The sequence below is a fragment of the Centruroides vittatus genome, unplaced genomic scaffold, assembly GCF_030686945.1.
Source record: "Centruroides vittatus isolate TY-2023 unplaced genomic scaffold, ASM3068694v2 contig_3084, whole genome shotgun sequence".
Lineage (NCBI taxonomy): Eukaryota > Metazoa > Arthropoda > Arachnida > Scorpiones > Buthidae > Centruroides > Centruroides vittatus.
In genome coordinates this window covers 605,501-618,594 of record NW_027121983.1, presented here as the reverse complement: position 1 = coordinate 618,594, position 13,094 = coordinate 605,501, and positions in this window count along the sequence as shown.

The window sequence follows — 13,094 nt, the reverse complement described above, 5'->3', positions numbered from 1 at the left end:
CCCCAGGAATTTTTCGGGGGTGGTCCGTTCGGATATGTCGGGCCCCGTCCCTCACCACCCGGTCGCCCCATTGTGGGCCTGGCCGAACCCATAATGGGCCTACTAAAAGAGGCCCTCTTAGTGCCCACAGGGCGGAAAGAGTTAAAAAAAAAAAAAAAGTTAACACAGACACAAAGCCAGCTGGTATCGCGTACAATATTTACAAAAGAGGGCGCGTGACCATGGGCACAATGCCAGCCAAAGGAGTGTAACATAAAGTCCAAAGTTGATGAATGCTTGTAGGATTACATCGGAGCTGCTTCTTGGTCATGGGGATGCTGAGAAAAGAAGCTTGGTACTGCTCTACTATAAAAGTTGTTGCCATGGGGGGAGTTGTTGCCGTTAAGGAGACTGATGTAGATTTCACGACTTGCTCGGATGGTGTCACTGATTGTCAGCTTCTTCATGACGGCTGCATATTTCCTTGGGATCGCAAGGCGTCTGATAGTTGACTCATTATTACACATCGGAATGATGCATCAGAGGAGCAACGCACTACCTGAAATAAAAGTACAATCATAAGTAATGAATCAGCAATACGCTAATTATGGACAGATACTTCCCTTTTGGACTGTTTAAAACCTGAAAAGGAAAGGATTTCACATTAATAATAACTCTTGCAATTATCAAAAATTGGATTTACACTTACCTGTTAGTTCTGAAGGCATCGAGTTATCTCAAACTTTTAATATTTAAAGCGAGGAACAAGCAAAAAGAAAATCTAGTAGTGGACGTTAAGCCTGAAGATGAATTTTCCACAATAACGGAATTCTAACAAACGGGATTCATTGTTACTTCATATTAATTTCTAAAGTATTGTTTCAATTCAATTGTTTTTCTAATTACGCGTGTTTTTAAATAGAATTACTTAAATGTAACATATACATAAATAATTTAAAATAAATATAATTGAAAATATTAAAATATGGTTTTATTTTTCAAAATGTTACACTGTTTTTGCTTATAAATCATGTAGTAGACATGCGAGGAAGATTCACACGATGAAGAAAATTTGGTCCACGCCAGCGCCATGTTACAAAAGAAAAAATATTCTGTCTAGATACAGTGCTGTATAATTTAATCTAAATAAAATTTAAGTGTGAGCACCACGAGAGCCTTTTTCCGCAAGCCCATTATGGATTCGGCCAGGCCCATAATCGGGCGGCGCCCCACATATCTCCAGGATTACTGTATTCTGTATGTATATACTGTACGTGTTGTACAGTAAAAACACACTTGGTCAACAGTTTGTTTATCGTATTAATCACGATTGTGATTGTTTTGCCGACCGCACTAGCAAGAAACAACTATCGACCGGCAGACAGGTATTGTACTGTACAGTACATCAGTCTCTGTTACCTGCATCAACAAGCGATAACACGAAAATTTCATGTGCACTGCCGTTCGAAACGTCGGATTACTGGATGTGTCGGGCTAAGGAGAGACGGACTATAGAAACTCTATTGTTTTCAAGTTAAGTGTCTTTCTAAGTTTTTTTTTTTTTGTAATTTTGATAGCCGAGTGGATAAAATAATAGGCGGTGTATAATCCTTAACAAGCTAACATGGGAGAGGGGAAGATTGCCTGTTAAGAATACAAGTAAAATGGTTAGTAGAATCCAGGGCTGTGGAGTCGGAGTCGGAGTCGTCAAAAATCCCCCCGACTCCGACTCCTTTTTACTTTACTACTTAAGTAAAAGGAGAAAAACCGTCAAATAAAGGAAAAAATTCACCCGTCCACACGCGTATGTTGGCATGTAATTTGTTCAATTTCTTTATTCTGTTCTGAACTATTAAACAATATCTCAGAATGAGTAAAGTTTAAGAAAGAAAATTTTGCACAATAGCGTGTTTATAAATGGCATTAATGCTATTAAATTTTGGTTCTTAAAGGTCGACAGGCTAAAGCGATAGAAGGGGTCGTGTGTCATATCTCCAGTGTGGTCGAACTTAATGAATATTTTACTCGTTATTAGCATTTACAATCTTATAATATAATCGAGATGGGTTAATAATAATAATAAGCTCAGAGTTCAAATGGTTTTTTTTTTTTTTTAACTCTTTCCGCCCTGTGGGCACTAAGAGGGCCTCTTTTAGTAGGCCCATTATGGGTTCGGCCAGGCCCAGACCGGGTGGTGAGGGACAGGGCCCGACATATCCGAACGGACCACCCCCCGAAAAATTCCTGGGGATTATTCGACCCGCTCGGATTCGATCCCGGGTCCCCCAGAGCGGTAGGCTGCCACCTTTACCGCTCGGCCATCCGGCCGTCTGCTGAGTTCAAATGGTTAGGAGTTGAAAGGTGAAATTTGGTACACAGGATACGTTATAAGAATGTACACTAAAAAATTTTTCAAAATTTCTCTCGCGGGGGGGGAGAAGGAAAGGGTTAAAACGGCAATACCTCACTATCCAGACATTATCCAAAATACAACATTGATTGTCACTGCATTGCCACCAACCAAGTTTCGGTAGACCATTTATTTTCAGTTCTTAATTAAATTGTGTATTTAAATGTAACACAAGGGGGCGCTACAGGTGATGTATATATAGCAAGGTCTGTATAAGAAGGTCAGGACACGCGTGACCTACTTCCTGAGCCGCCATTTTGGGGTATTTTGAGTCGCATGTTTTAAGCAAACTTGTACGAGCAGTCAGTTTTATACGACATTAATTAAACTAAAATTGCATAAATCCAGTGATTTCCAGTCAAAATTATAATGATAATTTCGGTTGATTATGCAACCCCAATTTTATGCAACTTTTTGATCAAATAGTTTAAAAGAAACAATCATCCACATCATTTGCTGTCGTGAATGAAACTAATTAAATAGGTGCTAAAACTGATGCAATTACGTATATAAGCACTTCGTAAAGTAATGCAATAACATAAGTTATCCAAAATTTTATTTTAAAGCATTTACCAATACAATATTAATGCATTAAAAAATAAATACTGGACTAACGTTTAATTAATGAACATTTTTGTCTTTACAAAGGCTTAAACGTCATATTTTCCTAATTATATGAAATTTAATCACAAAGGAATATATTAAACACAAATTGATGATATTTTTAACAGAGCTTATCCGAGACATAACTTCTTTCTCTGTAAACACACAAGATACAAATATAATAAAATACTATTTTCGGAATCAGCAGAAGTTTTTGCTTCCATACAGTTTTTTTACATTCAAAGTACTGTTCATATCTCTGGCAAAAATATGTAATCTCACTGACAGAAAAGTTGAGATTAACAGTTCTAACTGAGATTCTTCGAAATGAAGCTGAACAACAAATAATTTAACGTGAGCTCACGTATACACTCAAACCTGTTTTTGTGCGGGTATATGAAAATTTCAATCAAATTGGAACATAATTGACTCCTGTAAAATTTTTTAAAACTCTATTGGGTGTTTTCTATGACTTCAGCAGGTTTTTTCATTTTTTATTCAGTAAAATTTTTTTCTCATACGTTTTTTTCGGTCCCCTCTTATTTTAATAGCATAAAAATCATAAATATTATGTTATATTTGAACAGATGCGGTAAGTTAGCTCCCCTCCGGCTTTAGACTGCAGGTGTGAAATTTCAAGTCTTGTTATATGAAATAACACTTCCTGCAGCTATATTTATCAAATAAAATCATTTTTTAACGATTATTTTTAACTTTTTAATGTTAGATTGGTATTTAAGTGGAAATAATTAATTAATATAAAAAATAAAATTCTTAGAGGATTTTTTTCTCCATTAGGGATTGCAGAAAAAGGCCCAAGGAGTTAAAAAAGCAATTCCTAGTTATTTCGTACGGTTTTGAGTTATTTTCTACGTGAGACTTTTTTTATGCGGTCCCTATCCACCGCACAAAGACAGGTTTGAGTGTACAGTACATCTCAAAGACAGTACCTATAGAAAAATACATAATATACACTACTCTCACATAGTTTAGAATGTTCAGTTGGCTGCCACTTATCCCGTCTGCAGTTCTGCACCCATTTCGCTTTCCTCTGCTTATCTGCAGGAAATCTAAACAATCGAAGGTCGGTAGACTTACTTTTACAATTAGGTGACACAGAATAACCCATTGTTTAACGTTCTGAGTACGTATATACGTAATAATAATCGACTCACGCAGGGACCACGTATGGAGATCTCTATCGATATGCCCCAACATGGCCGCTGCCGCATAGAATCACGGGGGCGTGTCCTGACCTTCTTATACAGACCTTGATATAGAGGATGTAAAGGAACATGGGATATCTTTTTCCTGTGTGAGAGGTGAAGAAAGGATCTGCTTGAGGAAGAGAGACCAAGTAAGAAAGGAAAGGATAGACCAGGTTTAAAATTTCTGAAACATTATCTCTACAAAGGCAAGAAGTTGGACTGGACACCACTAGTTATATATATTGTGAATATCACCAATGCTCCCTTGCTGGCTGTATACTAAGTTTTGTATAATTAAATGTTTTCTTTGTTCTTAGTGTTGACTGTTTTATCGTGCTCAAAATTCAACACTTCACAAAATCCATATTTAGAAAATTTATACCGAATTTGAAATTCGTCTTGGGAATAGATTTTTAAGGAATTATTTCGATATCTTCTCTAAACCTACTGTCGAATGACTCTAGAAACTAGGTCAAATTACGTGTTTCTAATCGCTGTCTACACTGCGGCAAGCTCGAAACGCTGTCTCTGCAATCGACTGTTAGTGTTCAGAGAACAGAACCGTTTGACCAGCGGTGAACCGAGTTTGGAATTTCAATTTGGAATTCAATTCAAAAGCATTGCTTTTCCTATTGCTATTCACCTTTACTCCTGACAATATACAAGAACGATCAAACGACCAAGTTAAAAAGTTTGGTTTTTAAACTCCAAAGGGCGAGCATCTTGTAAAAAATACGAAGACATTGTTGACAAAAATCACTGCAAAAACGCAAAGAATCCTTTGTTCGTGTGTATAAGACGACGTAGGTTTTTGAAGCAGTGAGAGATGAATAAAAGCCTCGTCTTATATGCAAGTAAACACGGTAATCATCACAATCAATAAACAAGTTATATTAACATAACGAAAACGTTTATAAACTATAGGAAAGTTTAGAATATCCTAGAACTGTTTGAGAATAGAAGCAGTTCTTCACGAAATAGGTATCCACACATTTTGCTTTTGAACTCTTTTCCAACAGCTTTATAAAGTTTCCATTTTGTTTAATAGTAGCATGTTAATGAAAAATGACCTGTAATATTTCGGCGTAGACGATACTAAAATTAAAAAATCCGTGTGTGTTATCTGAAAAATTAGATTGATGTACGAAATAGAGGGAGAATTAAGTGGACGGTAATGATATTTTCATGATTTGGCCACGAAAATAAAAAAGTACATATATATATTTGTGTGAAATAGAACAATCAGTTTAGTTTATTTTATTGTCGTTAAGCAATTGTTATGAAATACATTGTAGTTTGCATTGTTGAAGGTTAAATGACGAGATTTTCAATAAAGATGGGGAGATTAGAGGGTCGAAAAGAAATTACATTGCAACCAATTTTTCTGGTCTGCAACAAAGTGCAAGAAGTGTGTGTGTGTAAGAAAAAACGAAACGAAGCGCGTGCCAGGAACTAGAACACAGTCATTCCAGTGGGGGCGGCAGGAGCGGCCCGCCATGGGCGGACTCTTAGGGAGTGGCATTTTTTCACAATAAATAATAATACAGTCAAACCTGTTTTTATGCGCTCTTTTATGTGCGATTTTTATTTGTGCGATTTTTTTAATGCGAATTTTTAATTTGTGCGGTATAGTTGGCGACTAGTCTCGTGCGATTCGTCATGTCTTACGTTGACTTATTATAGCTAAATAAACTTATTATAGCATAAATGCACTTATTATAGTAATATTATTGCATGAATATGCGAAAAATGAAATAATTTACTTTTTAAGTCAACAAAACACCACCTGGACAAAAATATGTAAAACAGACGATAGACCAGACGATGCAGTCAAGTGCTGACATCTGTTGTCAATAAATTTTATTTCGTACGGTTTTGAGTTATTTTCTATGTGAGACTTTTTTTATGCGGTCCCTGTTGACCGCATAAAAAAATTATTTTTTTAATTGTGTCGCGAAAACTATTATTTACAGCCATTCGTGAAGTTTCGTAAGATTTTTTTTAATGCGTTTTTTTTAATGCGGTCCCTATCCCCCGCATAAAAACAGGTTTGACTGTATCTTGTAAAAATTTTAACCATTTCATTTCATATTTTTGCCACCTCTACGATTTTGATCTATTGAAATGAGCACGGAATTTTTTATTACTTATTCTGTGACGAAACTGGGGAATCCCCTGTCTTTAAACGAATGTATAATAATGACACCTTGCTAATTGTAGCGACTGACAACACCGTCTGTACTGACTTGTAGGGATACCCTGTATGTTATTTAAAGGGGGCGAGATTTTCTTCTACCCCGGGCGGCTGACACCCACGCTACGCCACTGAGTCGTTCATATTTATATAATTTCTATTTTTGGTTATTTTTGTAGATCAAGGGGGTTTTTCCAACTGGACAGTGGGCCGCAGGACCGCCGATAAAGCGAAAATCCCAAAGGGGGTCCGGAAGGCGGTCCAGCTACAAAAGGGGGCTTGCAGGTCAGAACCGGAATCTGTCTTATGTTTAGAGTATTGTCATGTAGTACAAAAGATATATTTCACATACATTTTTAAATGTTTGATGACTAGGACAGAAAACAATTTACAATAATAATTCTCGTTGTCGAATTTGAACAGCTTTAATCGTCATTCACTTCAACACTCGCAGAACAGTCGTTTGTCACTAACTTCAGCGCAGTAAGACACTTCTCGACCAGCATCGAATCTTGTACCCATTTGGAGGCAATATCTGGTGGAATGACGGAACCGGATTCTGTTTCTTTTACCGGAGATGAGAAATGATGCTTTTTTTCTGGGCTTAAAGTCGATTTGCATCTCTCTTTTCATCTTTCAACTTTATAGTTCACAATCAACGCTTCCCAACCAGGATTCTTTTGAACGTTCAAGTTTTTGATCGGGAGGTAATCGGCGAGCTACCGGTTCAGCGCAGGGCGCGTTTATTGCTGGTGTTTTACAACTCTAAACCATTTATTTACGAAACGGCTTCTCGAATTTTTAAACGTTTCATTCAAGTCGGTCTGGTACGTTTTCCTCCGATTTTCTTCAAAGTGAATCGTTTCTTCCATAAATAGTTTTAGATAACCACGAAAATCTAACTTCAGAAGGTAATCTCGACATCCCGTAATGAGTGTTAACATTGAAATTTCTAGTAATTGTGTATTCTGAAACCGTGTCTTCTTTTATCCGTGTTTATTGTCACGACTAGGGCATAGATAGGGGCATTTCTGACATCGACTTTATTCGGAATATCCTATAGGCGTTTCGGGCATAAGCCCTCTTTTGTTGGCTTGACTTGCCGAATTACTTGTAGGTAGTGTTAACATGTATACATCTCACCTACAGTAAATCCTGCCAGTCATGCCGATAGAACATGTGCTTATGCCCGAAACGCGTATCGGCCTACGAAATATTCTAAAATTAGTTTTCAAACTGAATCTTCGATTTACACTTTTATTATTTAAAAGAAATTTTCTGCATCCGTGAACACTGGTGTCGCTGGCGTTGCTTTCTTTGTTCTTACTATATTTGCATGATGACGAAATGTCTGGTGTCATTGGGCTGCAATTTTGAAAAATTGATTTTAGAATATGATAACAGGAACAGCAAAAATGGATGTAGCCATTCTAGTCAATATAATTGCTTGTTTCTGTTGAAGTTCAGAGCGAGTCGGATATATATAATAATTGTATTATATATAACATGTATTGAATTTTGTAATGACAGCTGTATAATATGATGAACTTATAAAAGTCTCTTTTAATCCGAAAAATTGTTTTAACGGTAGACTATCCTACAGCTTCTACAGATTATAAACTCTTTTATTCTTTCACTACGGATGCAATTCGGTCCAGTGTTTTCCTCCTGGTCCCTCTTCAGTGCTACAAAATAAATTTATTTTCTTAACAAACAACGCGAGTAGAAGACATTATAAAAACACTTTAAAACTATCCCACTATACCCTAAGTTCTCCTGATGTTTCTTCACACCTTTACGGTACTTTTGCGTATCCGTTCATACTATACTCCGGCATATTTGTCGTCGTTACACATTTGTGTCAGCGTATTACATTGGTGCTGTATTAGTGACAATAAATGTATACTACTCGTTATCATTATTCACAAAGTATAATATAATACACTTTAAAATGTTTATACATACGTACAAGTTTCCTTCCCTTAAAAGAATTCCACCTTTTTAAGTTTTTTAAAATTACACACTGATCTTCAAAAAGAACATCACTATTAAAACTCCTTTGACTGATAATACAATATTTTTTCCCGATATTCTGTTCGCGACATTGTATAATGCTTTTATTACTAACGCTGCGCCCTCTATCAGATCATGTCACCTTTTGGTCTATTTGCATGCCATTTGATATATATATTAATGTATTATTATCTTTACTATTATGTTTTATTATTTCAACATGTTCTTTAAATTTCCGTTCGTATATATTTTTTTCTTGATGTAAAATTTTAATATAATTCTTATCAATTTGGCAATTGCTGTGTTTTATGTGGGTAAAGCAGGGAGAACTGTCATATTTTAGCCGTATGGCCGCTTCATGTTCTTTAATACGTGTTTCTAAAGCACGGCCTGTTTCACCTACGTATATGTTCGGATTTTGGCAACTACGATTAATTTTATATACAGTCCCTGTTTTTTCCCTTTATTTACATTAATTTGGTTTGTTCCTACCTAACTTTATGGATATTTTTTAAGGTTTTATTGATCAAGGATGGGGCCAACATTAGCTGAATTGGTAATGAAAGATATAGATAATAAGATACAAAACATACCCGGAGTAAAAACAGTCATGAGATACGTGGATGATTATTTATTGATCTTTAACAATCAGATAACAAGCAAAAAATAATTTTAAATATAATAAATAATATAAACCAGTATATAAAATTTGACACCGAATTAGAAAAACACAATAAAATTAATTTTTTGATATAACTATAACTAAAGAAAAAGACAAATTTTCATTTACAACATATAAAAAACCTTCCAACGTTAAAAAGACGATAAACTATCACTCAAGTGCTCCTGAAAGTACAAAGAAAACATATATACAATGGAATTAAACATCAATAAATAATCATCCACGTATCTCATGACTGTTTTCACGCCGGGTATGTTTTGTATCTTATTATCTATATCTTTTATTGCCAATACAGCTAGTTTTGCCCCATCCTTGACCCCATGTTAATACCATTTATTTATCTGTAAAAATCATTGTACACTTCAAAATTATTACTTTTATAAGCAAATCTTATGAGGTTTATTAATTCTAAATTGATGTTATTTTGCTCTAAACTATGTTCTATTAATTCCCATTTTATGTTTGGATACATATTTTTTACATCTAAACTTATTAGAGTATCAGTTTTTTCTACTTTAGTTTTTTGAATTATATTAATCTCTTCATCAGCGTTTTTTATACTATTTTTGGAGTTTCAATATACAAGAACCACCAAAAATATTGAGTTAAACAATCTAGATCGAAAATTTATCTTTAATAATTATCCGCAATATGTTTTAAAAAAAGTGGCATACACAATATGATAAAAAACAGATTTAACATAAAAAATAAAAAAGATAATATTTATAAAAGTTTCTCTTACATAAATAATATATTCAATAATTGCGTTAAAACCCTCAAAAAAGACAACGTCGCTTTGGCCCCATCCTTCACCAATGTAACCTTAAAAAATATTCATAATGTTAGGGTAGGAACAAACCAAATTAATGTAAATAAAGGGAAAAAACAGGGACTGTATATAAAATTAATCGTAGTTGCCAAAATCCGAACATATACGTAGGTGAAACAGGCCGTGCTTTAGAAACACGTATTAAAGAACATGAAGCGGCCATACGGCTAAAATATGACAGTTCTCCCTGCTTTACCCACATAAAACACAGCAATTGCCAAATTGATAAGAATTATATTAAAATTTTACATCAAGAAAAAAATATATACGAACGGAAATTTAAAGAACATGTTGAAATAATAAAACATAATAGTAAAGATAATAATACATTAATATATATATCAAATGGCATGCAAATAGGCCAAAAGGTGATATGATCTGATAGAGGGCGCAGCGTTAGTAATAAAAGCATTATACAATGTCGCGAACAGAATATCGGGAAAAAATATTGTATTATCAGTCAAAGGAGTTTTAATAGTGATGTTCTTTTTGAAGATCAGTGTGTAATTTTAAAAAACTAAAAAGGTGGAATTCTTTTAAGGGAAGGAAACTTGTACGTATGTATAAACATTTTAAAGTGTATTATATTATACTTTGTGAATAATGATAACGAGTAGTATACATTTATTGTCACTAATACAGCACCAATGTAATACGCTGACACAAATGTGTAACGACGACAAATATGCCGGAGTATAGTATGAACGGATGCGCAAAAGTACCGTAAAGGTGTGAAGAAACATCAGGAGAACTTAGGGTATAGTGGGATAGTTTTAAAGTGTTTTTATAATGTCTTCTACTCGCGTTGTTTGTTAAGAAAATAAATTTGTTTTGTAGCACTGAAGAGGGACCAGGAGGAAAACACTGGACCGAAATGCATCTGTAGTGAAACAACAAAAGAGTTTATGACCTGTATAAGCTGTAGGATAGTCTACCGTTAAAACAATTTTTCGGATTAAAGAAACTTTTATTAGTTCATATAACATATATATTAATTTCGTAAGCCTCAAATACGGTCCAGCTTCGTTTGAGTCAACGGCTTAGGGTAGGAATATGGTTCGTATATCAAAATAAAGCTCTTAGTTGTAGGTGAGTCCAATGCTATCAGAAATAAAAAAATTCACAACCGTTCGGGCGGGGTGGAGAGGAAAATGTACTGTTCTGTGATAACCGACAGCAAATGAAAAGTAATTATTTTCGTTTTTCGCGAATAAAACAAGGATTAACAAACACTTTCTTATCAATTCACAAACTATTCTTTAATTCGCTATATTATCCAGTTTTTTGTACAGTACATTGGATCCCAACATGCAGGCAGTGAAAATACAAAACTCGGTATACATAAAACAACTCGATTATTATTATAAGTGCCTATATCTACACTTAATCTACTTACAAACTATAAGAAGGAAGAAAGAGAATATAAGTACAGAATTAGGGAAAGGTGGAAATACCCGTTTTTTGTTCTTGATGCTGCGTGATCCTGGGCGGGGTTACTGTTGTCTCTGATCATCTACTACTATCGTCGAGGCATTTCTTGACACTTATTTTAACCTTTTTTTTTTTCTTTTTAAATAGATCTCTTTCGTTCACTTTGTGGGTAATTTACTTTCCTCGATGTCGTCGGTGTCGGATCCGTCTGATAAAATTGACAGTCCAGTAGGAAGTTCTCAGTCTTCTTTAACGGACCAGATAGCTTCTTCTCCTCGACCTTACTCGTCGAGTTTCACTTCCTAACTTCTATCGTTTCGACTCAGAGCCCGTTCTCCTCGACCTTTTTCGTCGAGAGCCGAGATCTTTTCTCTTCTCTTTCTCCTTTTTTCCCTCCCCTTTGTTTTTTATTCTGTTTTTTACTACGTTGTTTTTCTTGTCGGAGGCATCACTACCAAATAGTAAAGCAAATAAGAAGGAAGTTTTTTTTCTTAGTCAACAGAAAGGGAGAGAAACAAAAGAAACCTTAAGCCTAACTTAAATTTATAGAATTATTAATTTACAAAATACAGTAATATGGCGAACGGCCACAGTACAATGTTGAGTCTATGGGAACAGACATTTCGAGCGTTCGCGCTTTGCGTAGCAATTTATTTCTTTTAAGCGGGATGCCAATCCATTGTTCTATTTCCTAATGTAAATGTTTTCTGTTTTTGTAAATTACACGTTTATTTAAAGACCTCCTGCATTATTTTTAACATTAACTCAAAAGAAATTGGAAAAGGAACATTATAAAGTTTATGGAAAGTAGTGTCGGTACTTGGTAAACGATTGTACTAAATACGGTTCGAATAATCGATTAATCAATTTTACATATTCGTAAGCCGAGAAGATCCTCAAAGGAAAGTTCGATTCTGCTCGTGTTAATAGTAGCATGTTAATGAAAGATGGCCTGTAATATTTCGGCGTAGACGATACTGAAATTAGAAAATTTGTGTGTGTTATGTGAAAAATTAGACTGATGTACGAAGTAGTGGGAGAATTAAATGGACTGTAATGCAGTGGCGTGCCGTCATTGGAAGCGGTGGAAGCGCTGCTTCCACCTTCCAATGACCTTCCCTTGTAGTTTATAAAATGTAAATTTTTATATTTTAACGTACAATACTTTGAATTAATTAAAATTAATATTTTATTATAACCGCATTATGCATCTTATTACAAATTTCTATACTACATATGAAAAAAACGACAAGATTGCTATTGTATATTCGAATATCAGTGGCGAAATGGAAGCGCTTACGAGACAGCTTTCACAACGAGAATAACTGAATGGTTTAAAGCAGCCAGAGGGCATTGGCGCATATGCTTTACAGAGTACCAACCTCAGCCGGTTTAGCTGGTGGGAACTACACACGTGTGACGCTTCTAACGATTCTATCCCTTAGCCACTAGGTAGGGAGCTAGCATACTAAGAGTATTCAATGTTATTTTTATGTACGTTTTTTTGCAAAGTTATATTTAATTACAGTATAATTAAAAGAAAATTATAATTATATTGACAGATTTTCAGACATAAAATCTTTAGAATTTTTATGACTTTTAGATGTTTTTCATAATATTAAAATTATTAACAATTTTTCCAAGCGTGTTTTAATTCTTTAAATTAAGTAAATTTTATGGAAAATTTTTTGATTTATCTAAATTACGTAGTGAATCGCAATATTTATATTCGTGTCCGGACTATA